This window comes from Pan paniscus, chromosome 2 (genome assembly GCF_029289425.2).
Source record: "Pan paniscus chromosome 2, NHGRI_mPanPan1-v2.0_pri, whole genome shotgun sequence".
Taxonomy (NCBI): domain Eukaryota; kingdom Metazoa; phylum Chordata; class Mammalia; order Primates; family Hominidae; genus Pan; species Pan paniscus.
In genome coordinates, this window is record NC_085926.1 from 95,175,439 (window position 1) to 95,192,380 (window position 16,942).

At 38.7% G+C, this 16,942-nt stretch overlaps 1 protein-coding gene across 6 annotated transcripts in view; it reads left to right on the plus strand.

The window, feature by feature from the left end:
* EPHA6 (EPH receptor A6) overlaps positions 1–16,942 on the plus strand; it is a 955,687-nt gene that overhangs the window by 456,293 nt on the left and 482,452 nt on the right. The gene's annotated exons all lie outside the window — the stretch shown is intronic.

The window sequence follows — 16,942 nt, forward strand, 5'->3', positions numbered from 1 at the left end:
AGTCAATAGGAGTATAATTTTCAGAAAAAGCTAAAAATAATGATCACATTTTAAAATGTCAATGTTTAGATTGAATTCACAAAGCAAAATTGCTGTCAAAAATAATTTTTTAAATAATGAAAATATTTTGCAAAAATCTTTACCTCTAATGACTCTGCTACAAACCCTAACACACTTTCTACTTTTCAAGTTCTAGAATATAAAAGAGGGATCCAATAATATGTTGGTAAAGAATCTCCTTCAGGGTATTGCTTTCATCATTTTTTCCCTTGTGGCTTAAGAAATCTTTTTATCCTCCAAAGACCTCTCTCTGTGCTTAAAGCGTGTTAGCAGCCTTGCCAAAAATTAATGATATGTGTAATCTTAGCTTGCTATAGGGTATGTTATTGCATTTGTAATTTTTTTATGCTAGAAGATAATATGCTTCCTCTTATTAAGCAAGTCGGATTTGCCTAAAACAATACAATCTTCTGAGCAACTCCATTCATGCCTTTTTGACAGATAAGGTTTCAAAGCTTCATAGCATAACTGAATTAGGCCATCTTTCCACAGTCATAACCAGTCAGAAGTGCATCAAGACTGACTGCTTTTATTCAGTTTCTTAACTATTTATACTCAGTAACAAGGTTGCCCAGTTTAGAGGATCTTCATGATATCCTCCAGCACAGTAACTACAAAAGATGTCTCCAGTGCAAACTCAGAATAATTTTTCCTTTTTTAAGCTTCACTCATAGACAATAAGCACAATATTATGAACAGTAGTTATCATTGTACAACAGAAAGCCTAGAAGTAACTCCCTGAATTCCCAGTCATAAAGTAGTCTGTGGCTTATGGTTTCAGTTGCCCAAACCCTGCTGTTGCCTAACTATAGGGGCCATTGAGGAAAAGAAGTATATAGCCCTTCCAGAGTATATGTCATATTTGGGAATCCAGGCACTCATTAACCCCTTCACCTGTGACAATTAGAGGGTAATGAGTGATCAAGGACTAAATTGACTAATATAATTTATATCCAAACAGACATTTCTGAAATAAAAGGGGATGCTGTAATTACACCAGTACACCAGGTGTTAACCTGGATTGTCCTATGCAAACTTACTTATAATTAGCCTGATACACAGGTGAAATGAATGAGCTTCTGAATTTACACATTTCTGAATATGCACCCATACTCACTAAATCCATGAGTTCTCTCCTCACTTTACTGAAACAAATAATTATTAAATGGTATTTTACTGTCCTTTTGTGTGCCTTCTCTCTTCAAATTCCTTTAATTTTTGAGACAGAGTCTTGCTCTGTCACCCAGGCTGGAGTGCAGTGGCACGATCTCGGCTCACTGCAACCTCCGCTCCTGGGTTCAAGCGATTCTCCTGCCTCAGCCTCCTGAGTAATTATGATTACAGGCACGCACCACCATACCCGGCTAATTTTTGTATTTTTAGTAGAGACGGGGTTTCAGCATGTTGATCAGGCTGGTCTTGAACCCCTGACCTCAGGTGATCTGCCCGCCTTGGCCTCCCAAAGTGCTGGGGTTACAGGCATGAGCTACTGCACCCATCCTTAAGATTATTTAAAGATAAAAATATACGTTGGAGTTTGTCTTACACTTTATGCAATTTTTAAGTTTTTATACAATTTAAATTATAGCAATTAATGTGATAAATAATTTCAGTTTTTCATAGGTAGTCAAAAATGGCCACTTCCTTTTCATTTTTTATTGTATGTAAGGTATACAATATGATTTTTGATATACATATGCATATGAAATGATTACTACAGTTTAAACAAACTACATCTATCCCCTTCCATGGTTATTGTTTGTGTGTAGCTGGGGGAAAGGTTAAGAGCATCTTCAATCTATTCTTAGTAAATTTTCAGTATACAGTATTATTAACTATAGTCCACATGCGATGTATTAAATATTCTAATGATTTATTTATCCTACATAACTACAAATTGTACTCCTTTACCTACTTCTCTCTTTTTCCTCTGTCTCTCCACTCCTGGTAATCCCTGTTCCATTCTGTTTCTATTTATTTGGCATTTTTTCAAAAGATTCCACATATAAATGAGATCATACAGCATTTTCCTTTAGGGGTCTGCCTTACTTCATTTAGTATAATGTCCTCCAGGTTCAGCCATGTTGTTACTAATGGCAGCCTCTCTTTCTTTTTAAAGGCTGAATAATATTCCATTTCATGTGTGTGTATGTGTGAGTGAGTGTGTGTGTGTGTACATACATATGCACACAGTCATGCTTTGCTGAACGACAGGGATACACTCTAAGAAATGCAACATAAGGCGATCTCATCATTGTGTGAACATCATCATTTAGTGTACTTACACAAACCGAGATGATATTTTCACTTGCGTCCGTGTGAAGAGACCACCAAACAGGCTTTGTGTGAGCAACAAGGCTATTTATTTCACCTGGGTGCAGGCGGGCTGAGTCCAAAAAGAGAGTCAGCGAAGGGAGCTAGGGGTAAGGCTGTTTTATAAGATTTGGGTAGGTAAAGGAAAATTACAGTCAAAGGGGGGTGTTCTCTGGCAGGCAGGGGTGGGGGTCACAGGGTGCTCAGTGGGGGAGCTTTTGAGCCAGGAAAAGGAATTTCGCAAGGTAATGTCATCAGTTAAGGCAGGAACAGGCCATTTTCACTTCTTTTGTGGTGGAATGTCATCAGTTAAGGCAGGAACCGGCCATCTGGATGTGTACGTGCAGGTCACAGGGGATATGATGGCTTAGCTTGGGCTCAGAGGTCTGACATTCCTGTCTTCTTAAATTAATAATAATAAAAAAACCGAAATAGTAGTAAAGTGTTGGGACTGCAAAAATTTTGGGGGGTGGTATGGAGAGATAATGGGTAATGTATCTCAGGGCTGCTTTGAGCGGGATTAGGGGCGGTGTGGGAACCTAGAGTGGGAGAGATTAAGCTGAAGGAAGATTTTCTGGTAAGGGGTGATATTGTGGGGTTGTTAGAAGAAACGTTTGTCATTTAGAATTATTGGTGATGGTCTGGATATGGTTTTGTATGAATTGAAAAACTAAACAGAATAAGAGAAGGAGAAAAACAGGTATTAAAGGTCTAAGAATTGGAAGGACCCAGGACATCTAATTAGAGAGTGCCTAAGGAGATTCAGCATAGTCCTGCCAGCAAGGATTATTTACTTTAAGAGTTAAGAGTGGCAGTTTGGGGATGGCACCAGGAGATATCAGCTGTGATGGCTTGGAGAATCAGTATAAACCAGCAGTGTAAACAAGAGCAGGGCATTTATGAGTAGTTGAGAATGGTGAATAGGTGTATGACTAGACAGAAGATAGTAGGGATGACAAGTTTTTTGGGGGCACAGTCCAAGTTGATCTGGTGTCTGGAATGAGGCTGGGGCCTAATAAAAAGGAGCATCCATACAGGAGCTCAAATGGGCTGTACCCTGTAGCATTCCGAGGACGGGCCTGAATTCTGAGAAGGGAAAGTGGTAAGAGTATTGTCCATTCCTTTTTAAGTTGGTGGCTGAGCTTGGTGAGGTGTGCTTTTAAAAGACTATTAGTCCATTCTACCTTTCCTGAAGACTGAGGACCGTAGGGGATATAAAGGTTTCACTGAATACCAAGAGCCTGAAAAACTGCTTGGCTGATTTGACTAATAAAGGCTGGTCTGCTATTGGACTGTATAGAGGTGGGAAAGCCAAACCAAGGAATTATGTCTGACAGAAGGGAAGAAATGACCGCAGTGGCCTTCTCAGACCCTGTAGGAAAGGCCTCTACCCATCCAGTGAAATTGTCTACCCAGACTAAGAGGTATTTTAGTTTTCTGACTCGGGGCATGTGAGTAAAGTCAATTTGCCAGTCCTGGGCAGGGGCAAATCCCCGAGCTTGATGTGTAGGAAAGGGAGGAGGCCTGAACAATCCCTGAGGGGTAGTAGAATAGCAGATGGAACACTGAGAAGTGATTTCCTTGAGGACAGATTTCCACGATGGAAAGGAAATGAGAGGTTCTAACAGGCAGGCTAGCGGCTTGTAACCTACATGGAAGAGGTTATGAAATGATGACAGAATAGAATGGGCCTGTGAGGCTGGAAGGAGATATTTTCCCTGGTCTAAGAACCATTTGCCTTGTGTGGGAAGAGATTGGTAGGTGGAAGTTTCAGCGGGGGAGTAGGTGGGAGTGACTGACGTGAAGGAGAAAAACTGGCCATGAGGGACAGAAGTTGGAAAGCTAGCTGCTTGTCTAGCCACATTAGCATAAGCGTTGCCTAGAGCAATGGGATCTGATGCCTTTTGATGGCCTTTGCAGTGAATGACTCCAGCTTCCTTTGGAAGTAAAGCGGCCTTGAGCAGAGTTTTTATTAAAGAGGTATTAATGATGGAGGACCCTTGCGTAGTGAGGAAACCTCCTTCAGCCCATACAACAGCATGGTGGTGCAGAATATGAAAGGCATATTTAGAGTCAGTATAAATATTGACGCGTAGTCCTTTTGCAAGAGTGAGGGCTTGAGTTAAGGCAACTAGTTCAGCTTGCTGAGAGGTAGTGGAGGGGGGCAGAGTGGTAGCCTCAATGATAGATGTGGAAGATACTGTAGCATAGCCTGCCTTTGCTGGTGAGTGGCAATTAGGTCTGGTGGAACTGCCATTAATAAACCAAACGTGATCAGGGTGAGGAACAGGAAAGAAGGAAATATGGGGAAATGGGGTGAATGTCAGGTGGATCAGAGAGATACAGTCATGAGGGTCAGTTGTGGTATCCAGAATAATGTGGGAGGCCGGATTGAAGTCCGGGCCAGGAACAACAGTAATTGTGGGAGACTCAACAAAGAGTGAGTATAGCTGAAGGAGCCGGGGAGCAGAAAGTATATGCGTCAGGTATGAGGAAGAAAATAGATTTTGGAAGTTATAAGAACTGTAGAGAGTGAGTTGAGCATAGTTTGTGATTTTTAGGGCCTCTGAAAGTATTAAAGCACCGGCAGCCGCTGAACACAAACATGAGGGCTAGGCTAAAACAGTAAGGTCAAGTTGTTTGGACAGGAAGGCTACAGGGTGTGGTCCCGGCTCCTGTGTAAGAATTCTGACCACACTAACCATGCCTAAGAAGGAAAGGAGTTATTGTTTTGTAGAAGGGATTGAGGTTTGGGAGATTAGTCAAACACGATCAGCAGGGAGAGCACATGTGTTTTTATGAGAATTATGCCGAGATAGGTAACAGATGAGGATGAAATTTGGGCTTGACTGAAGTAATGGGGGCTATCTGTGAAGCCTCGTGGCAGTACAGCCCAGGTAATTTGCTGAGCCTGATGGGTGTCAGGGTCAGTCTAAGTGAAAGCAAAGAGAGGCTGGGATGAAGGGCGGAAAGGGATAATAAAGAAAGCATGTTTGAGATCCAGAACAGAAATAATGGGTTGTGGAGGGAGGTATTGAGGATAGGAGAGTATATGGGTTTGGCACGATGGGGTGGATAGGCAAAACAATTTGGTTGATAAGGCACAGATCCTGAACTAAACTGTAAGGCTTGCCTGGTTCTAGGACAGGTAAAATGGGGGAATTGTAAGGAGAGTTTATAGGCTTTAAAAGGCCATGCTGTAACAGGTGAGTGATAACAGGCTTTAATCCTTTTAAAGCATGTTGTGGGATGGGATATTGGCATTGAGCAGGGTAAGGGTGATTAGGTTTTAATGAGATGGTAAGGGGTGCATGATCAGTCGCCAAGGAGGGAGTAGAGGTATCCCATACTTGTGGGTTAAGGTGGGGGGATATGAGAGGAGGATGTGAAGGAGGCTTTGAACTGGGGGAAAAGGCGGCAATGAGGTGTGGCTGTAGCCTAGGAATAGTCAGGGAAGCAGATAATTTAGTTAAAATGTCTCGACCTAATAAGGGAGCTGGGCAGGCGGGGATAACTAAAAAAGAGTGCATAAAATAATGTCGTCCAAGTTGGCTGCAGAGTTGGGGAGTTTTAAGAGGTTTAAAGCCTGGCCGTCATTACCCACAACAGTTATGGAGGAAAGTGAAACAGGCCCTTGAAAAGAAGGTAATGTGGAATTGGTAGCCTCCGTTATTGATTAAGAAGGTGACGGACTTACCCTCCACTGTGAGAGTTACCGGAAGCCTGGCATCCATGATGGTCTAGGGGGCTTCCGAGGTGATCAGGCAGTGTCAGTCTTTAGCCTCTAAGCGGAGAAGATCTGGGAAGGAGTCAGTCAGAGAGCCTTGGGCCAGAGTTCCAGGGGCTCTGGGAGTGGCTGCCAGGTGAGTTGAACAGTCTGATTTTCAGTGGGGTCCCGCAGAGATAGGACGCGGCTTAGGAGGAATCCCGGGCTGTGGGCATTCCTTGGCTCGGTGGCCAGATTTCCAGTACTTGTAGCAAGCTCCTGGGGGAGGAGGTCCTGGAGGAACACCTGGCCGGCTGCGGTTCAGGCGTTTGGAAGTTCTTGTGTGCTGGAGATGTGGCTGGGGTTTGTCTCATAGTGGAGGCAAGGAATTGCAACTTTTTTTCTATTATTATACACCTTGAAGGTGTGGTTAACCAAGTCCTGTTGTGGGGTTTGATGGCCGGAATTTAATTTTTGGAGCTTTAAAGTCGGGAGCGGATTGGGTAATAAAATGTATATTGAGAATAAGACGGCCTTTTGACCTTTTAGGTCTAGGGCTATAAAGCATCTCAGGGTTGCTGCCAAATGAGCCATGAACTGGGCTGGGTTTTTCATATTTGATGAAAAAGAGCCTAAACACTAACTGATTTGGGAGAGGTCGGATAAGGAAAAAGGAAAAGGAGCATTAACCTTGACTATGCCTTTAGCTCCAGCCACCAATTGCTGGGCAGGTGGGGGAGGGCTAGTCATGGAACGAAACTGTAAGCCAGACCAGGTGTGAGGAGGGGCGGTGATAAAAAGATTATAGGGTGGAGGAGCAGAGGCTGAGGAAGAATTGGGACCTAGCTTGGCCTGGCAAGGAGCAGCCTGGGGAGGAGGGGAAAGGTCAGATGGGTCTGTAGAAAAGGAAGAAAGACTCAGTGACACTTGGGGTTGGGACTGAGGGAACAGGCGAGAGGGAAAGAAGGAGAATTTGGGACGATTCGCATTGGGAACAGAGACTAGGGAGGGAACAATGTTTAAAAGAATGCCTGGATGTCAGGCACCACAGACCGTTTGCCCATTTTATGACAAGAATTATTTAGATCTTGTAGGATGGAAAAATCGAAAGTGCTGTTTTCTGGCTATTGGGAACCACTGTTGAGTTTGTATTGGGGTCAAGCGGCATTGTAGAAGAAAATAAGGCATTTAGGCTTTAGATCAGGTGTGAGTTGAAGAGGTTTTAAGTTCTTGAGAACACAGGCTAAGGGAGGAGAAGGAGGAATGGAGGGTGGAAGGTTGCCTACAGTGAAGAAGCCAGGTCCAGAGAAAACAGAGGGTAGAGACACAGAGAGAAGGGGTTGGGGGTGCTTGCCACCCAGAAAAGTGAAGAAGGGGTAAAGACTTGGAGAGAAGGGGTCGGGGGGTTTCTTGCCCCCCAGAAAAGCGGTTCTTGCCGCTAAGGGCGAAGGACAAGACAGGCATCCCCGTGTGGTCAGACACCTCTGAAACGTGGGTGAATAATCAGGCAGGCGTCCCCGCACGACTAAACACCAAGGGAAGACTGTCATCCCGAGTCCGTGACCGGCGCTGGAGTTTTGGGTTCACGGATAAAATGCATCTCCTTTGTCTCTACCAGAAAACGAAAGGAACTGAAATTAAGAGAAGGGAGAGATTGAAGTGTGGCACCAAGATTGAAAGGAGAAAGAAATTGAGGGATAGTGAGAGAGGTTGGAGAAGAGAATAAAGAGACGCCACTTACCCAATTTAAAATTGGTGAGATGTTCCTTGGGCTGGTTGGTCTGAGGACCAGAGGTCACAGGTGGATCTTTCTCACGGAGCAAAGAGCAGGATGACAGGGGATTGATCTCCCACGGGAGGTCCCCCAGTACAAGTCACAACACCAAAATTTCACTCGCGTCCCTGTGAAGAGACCACCTAACAGGCTTTGTGTGAGCAACAAGGCTATTTATTTCACCTGGGTGCAGGCGGGCTGAGTCCAAAAAGAGAGTCAGCGAAGGGAGATAGGGGTGGGGCCGTTTTATAAGATTTGGGTAGGTAAAGGAAAATTACAGTCAAAGGGGGTGTTCTCTGGCGGGCAGGGGTGGGGGTCACAAGGCGCTCAGTGGGGGAGCTTTTGAGTCGGGATGAGCCAGGATGAGCCAGGAAAAGGAATTTCGCAAGGTAATGTCATCAGTTAAGGCAGGAACAGGCCATTTTCACTTCTTTTGTGGTGGAATGTCATCAGTTAAGGCAGGAACCCGCCATCTGGATGTGTACGTGCGGTCACAGGGGATATGATGGCTTAGCTTGGGCTCAGAGGCCTGACAGATATAGCCTACTCTGTATAGGTTATATGGTATAACCTATTGCTCCTAGGCTACAAACCTGTATAGCTTGTTACTGTACTTAGTACTTTAGGCAATTGTAACACAATGGTAAATACTTACATATCTAAACATATCTAAACAAAGAAAAGATACAATAAAAATACAGTATAAAGGATATAACATGGTACACATATATAGGGCAATTACGATGAATGGAGCTTATAGAACTGGAATTTGCTTGGACTGGAAGTTGCTCCAAGTCAGTGAGTGAGTGAGTAGTGAGTGAATGTGAAGGCCTAGGACATGATTGCATGCTATTGATGACTTTATAAACACTGTACGCTGAGGCTACACTAAATTTATAAAAAGAAAGTAATTATGCTACAACAGCTATGATGTCACCAGATGACAGCAATATTTGAGCTCTATTATAATCTTCTAGGACCACTGTCATATGCTGTCTATCGTTGACCAAAACATCATTATGCAGCACATGACTGTACTATAATTTCCGTTTATCTGTTGATAGATACTTAAGTTGTTTCTAACTCTTGGCTACTAATGGCCACTTCTTAAAGGATGTTCACTAAGCATGTTTTTCATTTCCTCTCTGATTTTGATTTCTCATCCGTTTCTTTAAAGCAAATATGGTGAAAATTAAAATCAGAGTTTAGACCCAATGGCTGCTAGTTTCCTTTATTCTAGTAAATATTATAAGTCTATTTGTATGAAAAAAATAACACTACTTTGAAGTTAGGACTCGTCGTGTTATGCTGATACTTAAAGATGTTTCCCAAATGCTGATCTTTTCATTGATAACTAATTGTATACAGGCAGTTCTTTCATTTTTGCATAAAGGTTTCTTAAAAATGTGTTTTAAAGTTTATAAATTGAATAACAGGCTTATACATTATAAGCCTTTGTGTTTTCATCTAGCCATAATGTGTCCTTTGGAGACCCTGCTTGCTACACCAAACTGTCAAGCAAAAAACTGTGCACAGGTTGTCAATTCTAGGAAAGAACTTGAACACGGAGGATAGCAAAGATCATCACTATTTCAACCACTCAGTATAGAAGTCTATGCACTCTGTCCACTGCGTATCAGAATCACCAAGAAAAACAACACAGTTAAGCACTAGAGGGTGCAGTGTGTTACTCAAATACAGGAATAACAGAGTAAGATCAGCTCCCGTAGTGGGTGTAGGTCCCCCATGGCCAGCAGGTTTCTCTAGGCACCTGATTTAGGGGTATTGGCCTGCACACACCCCTCAATGGGCAACAGCAGAAGGATTTTGACTCAGACTCCTCCTCCATGGGAGCTGAGAGTGTATCTGAGGGCCGCTGACACACATGCTTAGGCAGGACAAAAACACATACGATTGAAACAGGGCAGGATATTCCCACACAAGGTAATAAGCACAGTACAGGCTGTGTGGGCTCTTTATCTCTTGGTAGAAGGGGTGAAAGACTGTGCACGTGAGACAGCTTTTCACAACAATTATAATCTATTACACTCACGTAATTTACTACTGGATTCTTTACAGGCAATTTAGGATGTTTCTTAAATAGTCAAGTCACAAAATGGGAACATACAAATTACTAAGTATGAAAAGGGCCAGAACATCCATTCCTAGTTTCGCTTTTACCTCCAATATATTCCAGAGATATTTGTTTGGAAAGAGAAACATGGTATTTTTAATCTATTGATATTTAAAAATCAATAGATTTATTAATAGTGTTCTTACTGTGACTATTAGAATAAATAAATTACAACCCACCCATCACATACTTTATTAGAACCCCCTTCATGAAAAGCGTGCTATTTTATAAGAAGAAAATATCTCTAACAAGGGTGACTAACTTGTGACTACATGAAAATTTTAAAATGAGCCATCATAAGCATCTTTTGAGTGCTGTCAGACTGCTCAAGTGAAGAGAATAGGAAATCTATTAAAAAAAAAAAAAAGCAGGTCAGAGCAAGGGAAGTGCAAATTAAAATCAGGTAAGGCTTAAGCAATGTGAAAGAGCATTTTATAAGAAAGTCCAAATCTAGTTACACAATACATCATAGGCAGGAAGCCAAGCAGAGAATCAATCAAACCTGGTTATGATCAAGGTGGATTCAAGGATGGAAGAATATAGAAAAGATTATATGTTTAATCTTGATGTTTACTGAAGACATGAATGACATTTTCACTTCCAAATTTTCTTTAGAAAAAAGGTCAGAGATATTAGATCAAACACTGTCCAATTCATAGATACTAATTTTATTGAAGAGTAGAAATAACTACCAATAATTATATGCTCCCTAGCATTTCTTTTTTCTTGTTGTTTGTTTGTTTTTGTTTTTTTTTGAGACAGAGTCTTGCTCTTGTTGCCCAGGCTGGAGTACAGTGATGAGATCTTGGCTCACTGCAATCTCTGCCTTCCAGTTTCAAGCGATTGTCCTGCCCCAGCCTCCTGAGCAGCTGGGATTACAGGCACCTGCCACCAGTCTCATCTAATTTTCATATTTTTAGTAGAGACAGAGTTTTGCCATGTGGCATACTTGTCTCAAACTCCTGACCTAAAGTGATCCACCTGCCTTGGCCTCCCAAAGTGCTGGGAATTACATGAGTGAGGCAGTGCACCTGACTTCCCTAGCATTTTTAAATAACTGACAGATGAAATTGTAAAAGTGTAGCTTAACTGCTAGATTTCCTTCTCTCTCTGTAAAGTAAGGATTGATAATAGTGTTCTCCTTAAATGATTGTTGTAAAGATTAAATGCAATTATATAAATTAATTTCATACAACAGTTCCTGGCATGTGGTAAGTGCTCAAATAATATTATTATTGCTGGTATTTAGAAAGCCAAGAACATTTTAAAGACATACATAGGATCAGCAAGCAAACAAAACGTTGAAACATAAGACTCACTAATAATTGTGTCTCAGCCTTTACTCTGCCATCTGAGTAATCTTTCTCAAGGTTCTTCATTTTTCTGAGCCTTTTTTTTTTTTAATCTCCATTTATAAAACTGAGGTTGAACTGGATTATCTCTATGGTCTCTTCGAGCACACCTATAATTTTCAGAACCTGGTGTGTCAATAATTTGAACATTTGTATAGGGTTGCTGTCTAGCATGTATACATTTTTAAAACTATTTTTGTATTTATAGTTTCCTTATATATCTCTTTATAAGGTTCTGAATTTCATATATTGTGCAAATATGAGGGCAAGTTCCAAAACCAAAAATCTTCTGGGATTAACTCTTAAAGGCAGAGTATTGAGTTAAATCTCTATTACCCTTTAATGTGTAACTATGAGCATATTAAACATGTCCCACAAGATAAGCAATTTGACTCTGTATCCGCATCTCAAACAGTAAACCTAGCAGGTGATGTGGTCTATATTTGGCAATTACTCCCTCTGAATAATAGTGAAGTTTTATCTTTTATAAATACATTTTTATCTACATAGTTCAGTCACTTGGCATTTCTGTACTATTTTTAAATTAAGTAAACTTCTTTGTTATGATTACTTACAATGAGGGAGAGAAGTTAAGTGTTATCAGATGACACTAGACAGGTGTCATAAAAAAGGAAAAGGAGAAGAGTTTGATTTACACTTTGTAAAGCTATGACCAGAATTGCAATCATTAATTCAAAGAGTCTATGTCTGTGTGTGTGTGTGTGTGTGTGTGCGCATGAGCATGTGTGTGTGTGGTGTTTTAAGGTCACTGCTTTATTAGAATTAACCCATTTAAATACAGTTAATTTATAACTTCTCTGGGGGAAAAGGAAGCACATATTTCAAAGAGAAGGATGGATCTCAATTCAATTTGTATTTTAATTTGCATTCATTTTATTTTTATTTTAATTTGCATTTCTCCTTATATGAGTAAATTTAGATATTTTTCATACTGCTAAGGGAGCACAAACCCTCAATCTCCTAATCAAGTGTGCCTATTACGCTAAAGAGTCTCTCACTCTGATTCCAATCATTTTTACACTAAACCACAGAAAATTGCATAGAATACTCAAAAACAAGCCTGAAGGGATTATAACACCATGAAAATCACACATGAAATCAACTGAGATTGTAATAATAATATTTTCAACATCATCATTATTACTATATGTTACATTTATTCAGTGCTTTATATGGACAAGGTACTATTCTAAGGGCTTTACATGTATTAATATATGTAATTCTCACAACATGCCTAGGTACAGTAACAGTTGTTATCCTCATTTCACAGGTGAATGAGTTGAGACACAAGGGAGTTTTTAATAGGTCAGGGCCTATAACTTTAAATTTGGTTGAATTTTTTTACAGTGTGTGTAACTTAATCCTTTTCAATAATTTAAACGTTTTTACAAATAAATCAGAAAATGTTAGAAAATATCACCAAATTTTTAATAATGTGGCACACATAATAAGTGTTCAGTATGTGGCTGATTAAGATTTTCAAGGCATTATATGATTCTATAGTTCCTTCCCATATGCTGTGACAGTCAAGGAATGTTTATAAACATAGCAGTTCAGTAATTGAACACATTGCCCTTTAAAATTACATTCCTTATAATATTTACAGTATCCATATTGCCCAGTTTTTTTATCAAGCTTTTTACAATAGGAAAGACTGATGATGTCAGATAAACGTAAGTATGTTCAATATGTACAGAGAAATGTAAATATTTTTACATTGAAAGACTGACAATGTCAGAGAAATGTAAATCAAAACCACAATGAGATACCATCTCGTGCCACTTAGAATGGCAATTATTAAAAGTCGAAACAACAGATGCCGGCGAGGCTGTGGAGAAATAGGAATGCTTTTACGCTGTTGGTGGGAATGTAAATTAGTTCAATAATTGTGGAAGACAATGCGGCAATTCCTCAAATATCTAGAACCAGAGATACCATTTGACCCAGCAATCCCGTTACTGGGTATATATCCAAAGAAATATAAATCATTCTTTTATAAAGATACATGCATGCGTATGTTTATTGCAGCACCATTCGCAATAGCAAAGACATGGAATCAACCCAAACACCCATCACTGACAGACTAGATTAAAAAAATGTGGTCCATATACACCATGGAATACTGTGTAGCCATAAAAAGGAACGAGATTATGTCTTTTGCAGGGACAATGGATGAAGCTGGAAGCCATTATCTTCACCAAACTAACACAGGAATAGGAAACCAAACACCACATGTTCTCACTCATAAGTGGGAGCTGAACAATGACAACACATGGACACAGGGAGGGGAACAACACACACTGGTGCCTATCAGCAGGGCAGGGGAAGGGAGAGCATTAGGATAAATAGCTAATGCATGCAGGGCTTAATATCTAGGTGATAGGTTGATAGGTACAGCAAACCACCATGACACACGTTTACCTATGTAACAAACCTCCATGTCCTGCACATGTATCCCAGAACTTAAAATAAAATAAAATTTTAAAAAAGAAAGACTGGCAATGTCAGCAAGTACTCTACAGGTCAGTAATTATATAAACAAAGAATAGTACTGGAAAATTAATATTGTAATAAACTAAGATATACCACCAAAATCAAAATGCTTTGTTAGATTTTTTGCATTATTCTCTCTTATTGACTTGGTATGTGAATTTTCAAACTGTCAACAACTTTTTTTTAAAAAAGCATAAAGGTAGGTGATAGCACATTATGTAAAGTGACAAGTTAAATGAATTTTGAAATTGTTTAGTTCCATTTTATAGTTTAATATTTGAAATATAAATTATTATCTTGCATGCAGTAAGATAAATGGGAATAAATATCTCAAAAATTATGAGATTCATTGAATCATGTAACTATGCCAATTTTATCTTAAAAAGTTCTTTTATATATTTTTTGAACTTTGTTTTGTGATTACATTGGCAAGGAAAATGATAGGATACAGTTATCTAAACTAGCCTAGATATGGTGATTATAATATTAAATGTTGATTATAATATTAAATGAAATGGTGATTATAGAAATGGTGATTATAATATTAAATGTTGCTAAACAGTCTACACATCACACACCGGAGCCTTTCAGGGGGTGAGGGGCAAGGGGAGGGAGAGCATTGGGACAAATATGTAATGCATTAGGGGCTTAAAACCTAGATGATGGGTTGATAGGTGCAGCAAACCACCATGACACATGTATACCTATGTAACAAACCTGCACATTCTGCACGTGTATCTCATAACTTAAAATAAATAATAATGAAAATTATTATCAAGCAATGACATTTAAGTACATTACTTGTGATAATTAAAATATGTTATAGAGACTAAGTTAAGAATGGCAAAATACTAGGCCTCAATTCAGTCAACAAGGGATACACAATAAAGCAATTTTATTTATCTCTGAAGATTATAATCCCAACTATATCTTTACCTAGAAATATAATAAATTCCATTATCTCATAATTCTATTTTCTAGTGCTTAAAATAAAGTTTTTTCACAAATTCTGCTGTGCACATTTCTGTTACCTTTTGCTTAACTCAATGCACAGCAATTAATAGATAATACATGTTTAAATAAATAAATTCTATATCAAAAATGTATTTTTCTACAATTTTTAAAGAAATCTATTTAAAGTTTCCCATCTGTGACATCATAAACCTATTTTGCATAAAAGTATAGTCAATACTTCTTTCTAAACTAGATATTTGATTCTTATTGTTTTACTAGCTTTTAAATCTGTGCCCTTTTGTTACTTTTGAATTAAAAATTATTGGAAGTTTCATTTTAAAATTATTATATTTTTTCCTTTTTTATGCAAAAAGAGAGAAAGGCTTGTTAGTTTAAGGAAAGTAATCCCTCATTTCTCTTCCAATTTTCGATCTTATTCTGAGAACATCTTACTTCTTCCTTTAAAGCTTCACACTTACTTTTGTTTCATTTACCTGTGAGTCCGAGTTTGTGTCTCCACTCCCATTTTTTGTTTGTAATTTTTAGCCATATGCTTGTTACTACCTCTACTCCTCTACTGAACTGGCTTTTCTTAAAACATCATCTCCAAACACGTGACTGCTGATTTCATACACTAAGAGTACACTCATTTCTAAAGTGCCAGTTCAGCACTATGGAGTAGAAGTACTGAATAACATTATGTGAAAAATAGTGAACTATCCCAGATTTCACACTGTTGTTATAATAATGATTCATGACTGTTGCTATTAAGGTGGGAGACAAAAAAATTCCCCAAGGCCATTTGATTCTCTTCCCAATTAATACAAATATATTAAATCTTTAATTTGTACACCAGTGCAATAATTAAAATACTTACATAGATCTATCAGAATAGTAAATTATTAAAAATTGAATTATTTAGTTCTAGAGGGATAGGTATATACATTCACTATATAACTGACATCTTGTATTTTAACATTTTTCTGGTTTATGTGTTTAGCATTTAAATGGTATTGGAACTAGTAGTTTTGGGAAATTTTGACTATATATGTGTCAAAAACTTGTTCAGCCTCTGCAATACCGCCATCTGATAAACTTCTGCTGATAGGCATTGATCCAGACACACAGTGAAATTTCAAATACCACGACTCTTCATCTTTTAAAGATAAATTTAAGAGCCATTGGTGATGATTAAATATTGTTATTTTGTTAAATATTTAATTAGAAAAATGATGAATATAAGTGGAAGACATTGCATTTGTAAGATATTTTGTTTGGCATATTTATGGTTTTTGGTCATGATTCATAGATGCAATGTGATAAATGTAACTATCAAATATTAGAACTTAATCCTTCTATTTGACTGTATGTTTGTACCTATTAACCAGCCTCTCTTCATTGCTCTCTCCCACTCTTCCTATCCTTTGCTCACTATCATTCTACTCTCTACCTCCATGAGATCAATTTTTTAAACTTCCACATATGAGTGAGAACATGCAATACTAGTCTTTCTGTTCCTGGTTTATTTTATTTAACATAAAGACCATCATTTGTATTGATATTGCTGCATAATTGCTGCACATAATTTTATTTTTTATGGCCAGATGGTATTCCATTGTGTATATATCATATTTTCTTTATCCATCTATAGATAGACACTAACATTGATTCCATATATTTGCTATTGCAAATCGTGCTGCAGTGAACATGGGGTGCAAATATCCTTTTGATATACTGATCTCCTTTCCTTTTGATAAATACCCGGTAGTGGGATTGCTACATCCTATGGTAGTTCTATTCTTAGTTTTAGTTTTTTGGTTTTATTTTGAGAAATCTTTATACTGTTTTCCATAATGGCTGCATTAATTTACATTCCCACCAACAGTGTATGACAGTTTCCTTTTCTCCACATCCTCACCAGCATCTACTATTTTTTGTCATTTCATAAATAATCATTCTAGGGTAAGATGATATCTCACTGTGGTTTTGATTTGCATTTTCTCAATGATAGGTGATGTTAAACATTCTTTTATATACCTGTTAGCCATTTGTATGTCCTGATTTGAGAAATGTCTGTTTATCCCTTTGGTCCCTTTTGAATGAGATAATTTGGTTTCTTACCGCTGAGTTACTTC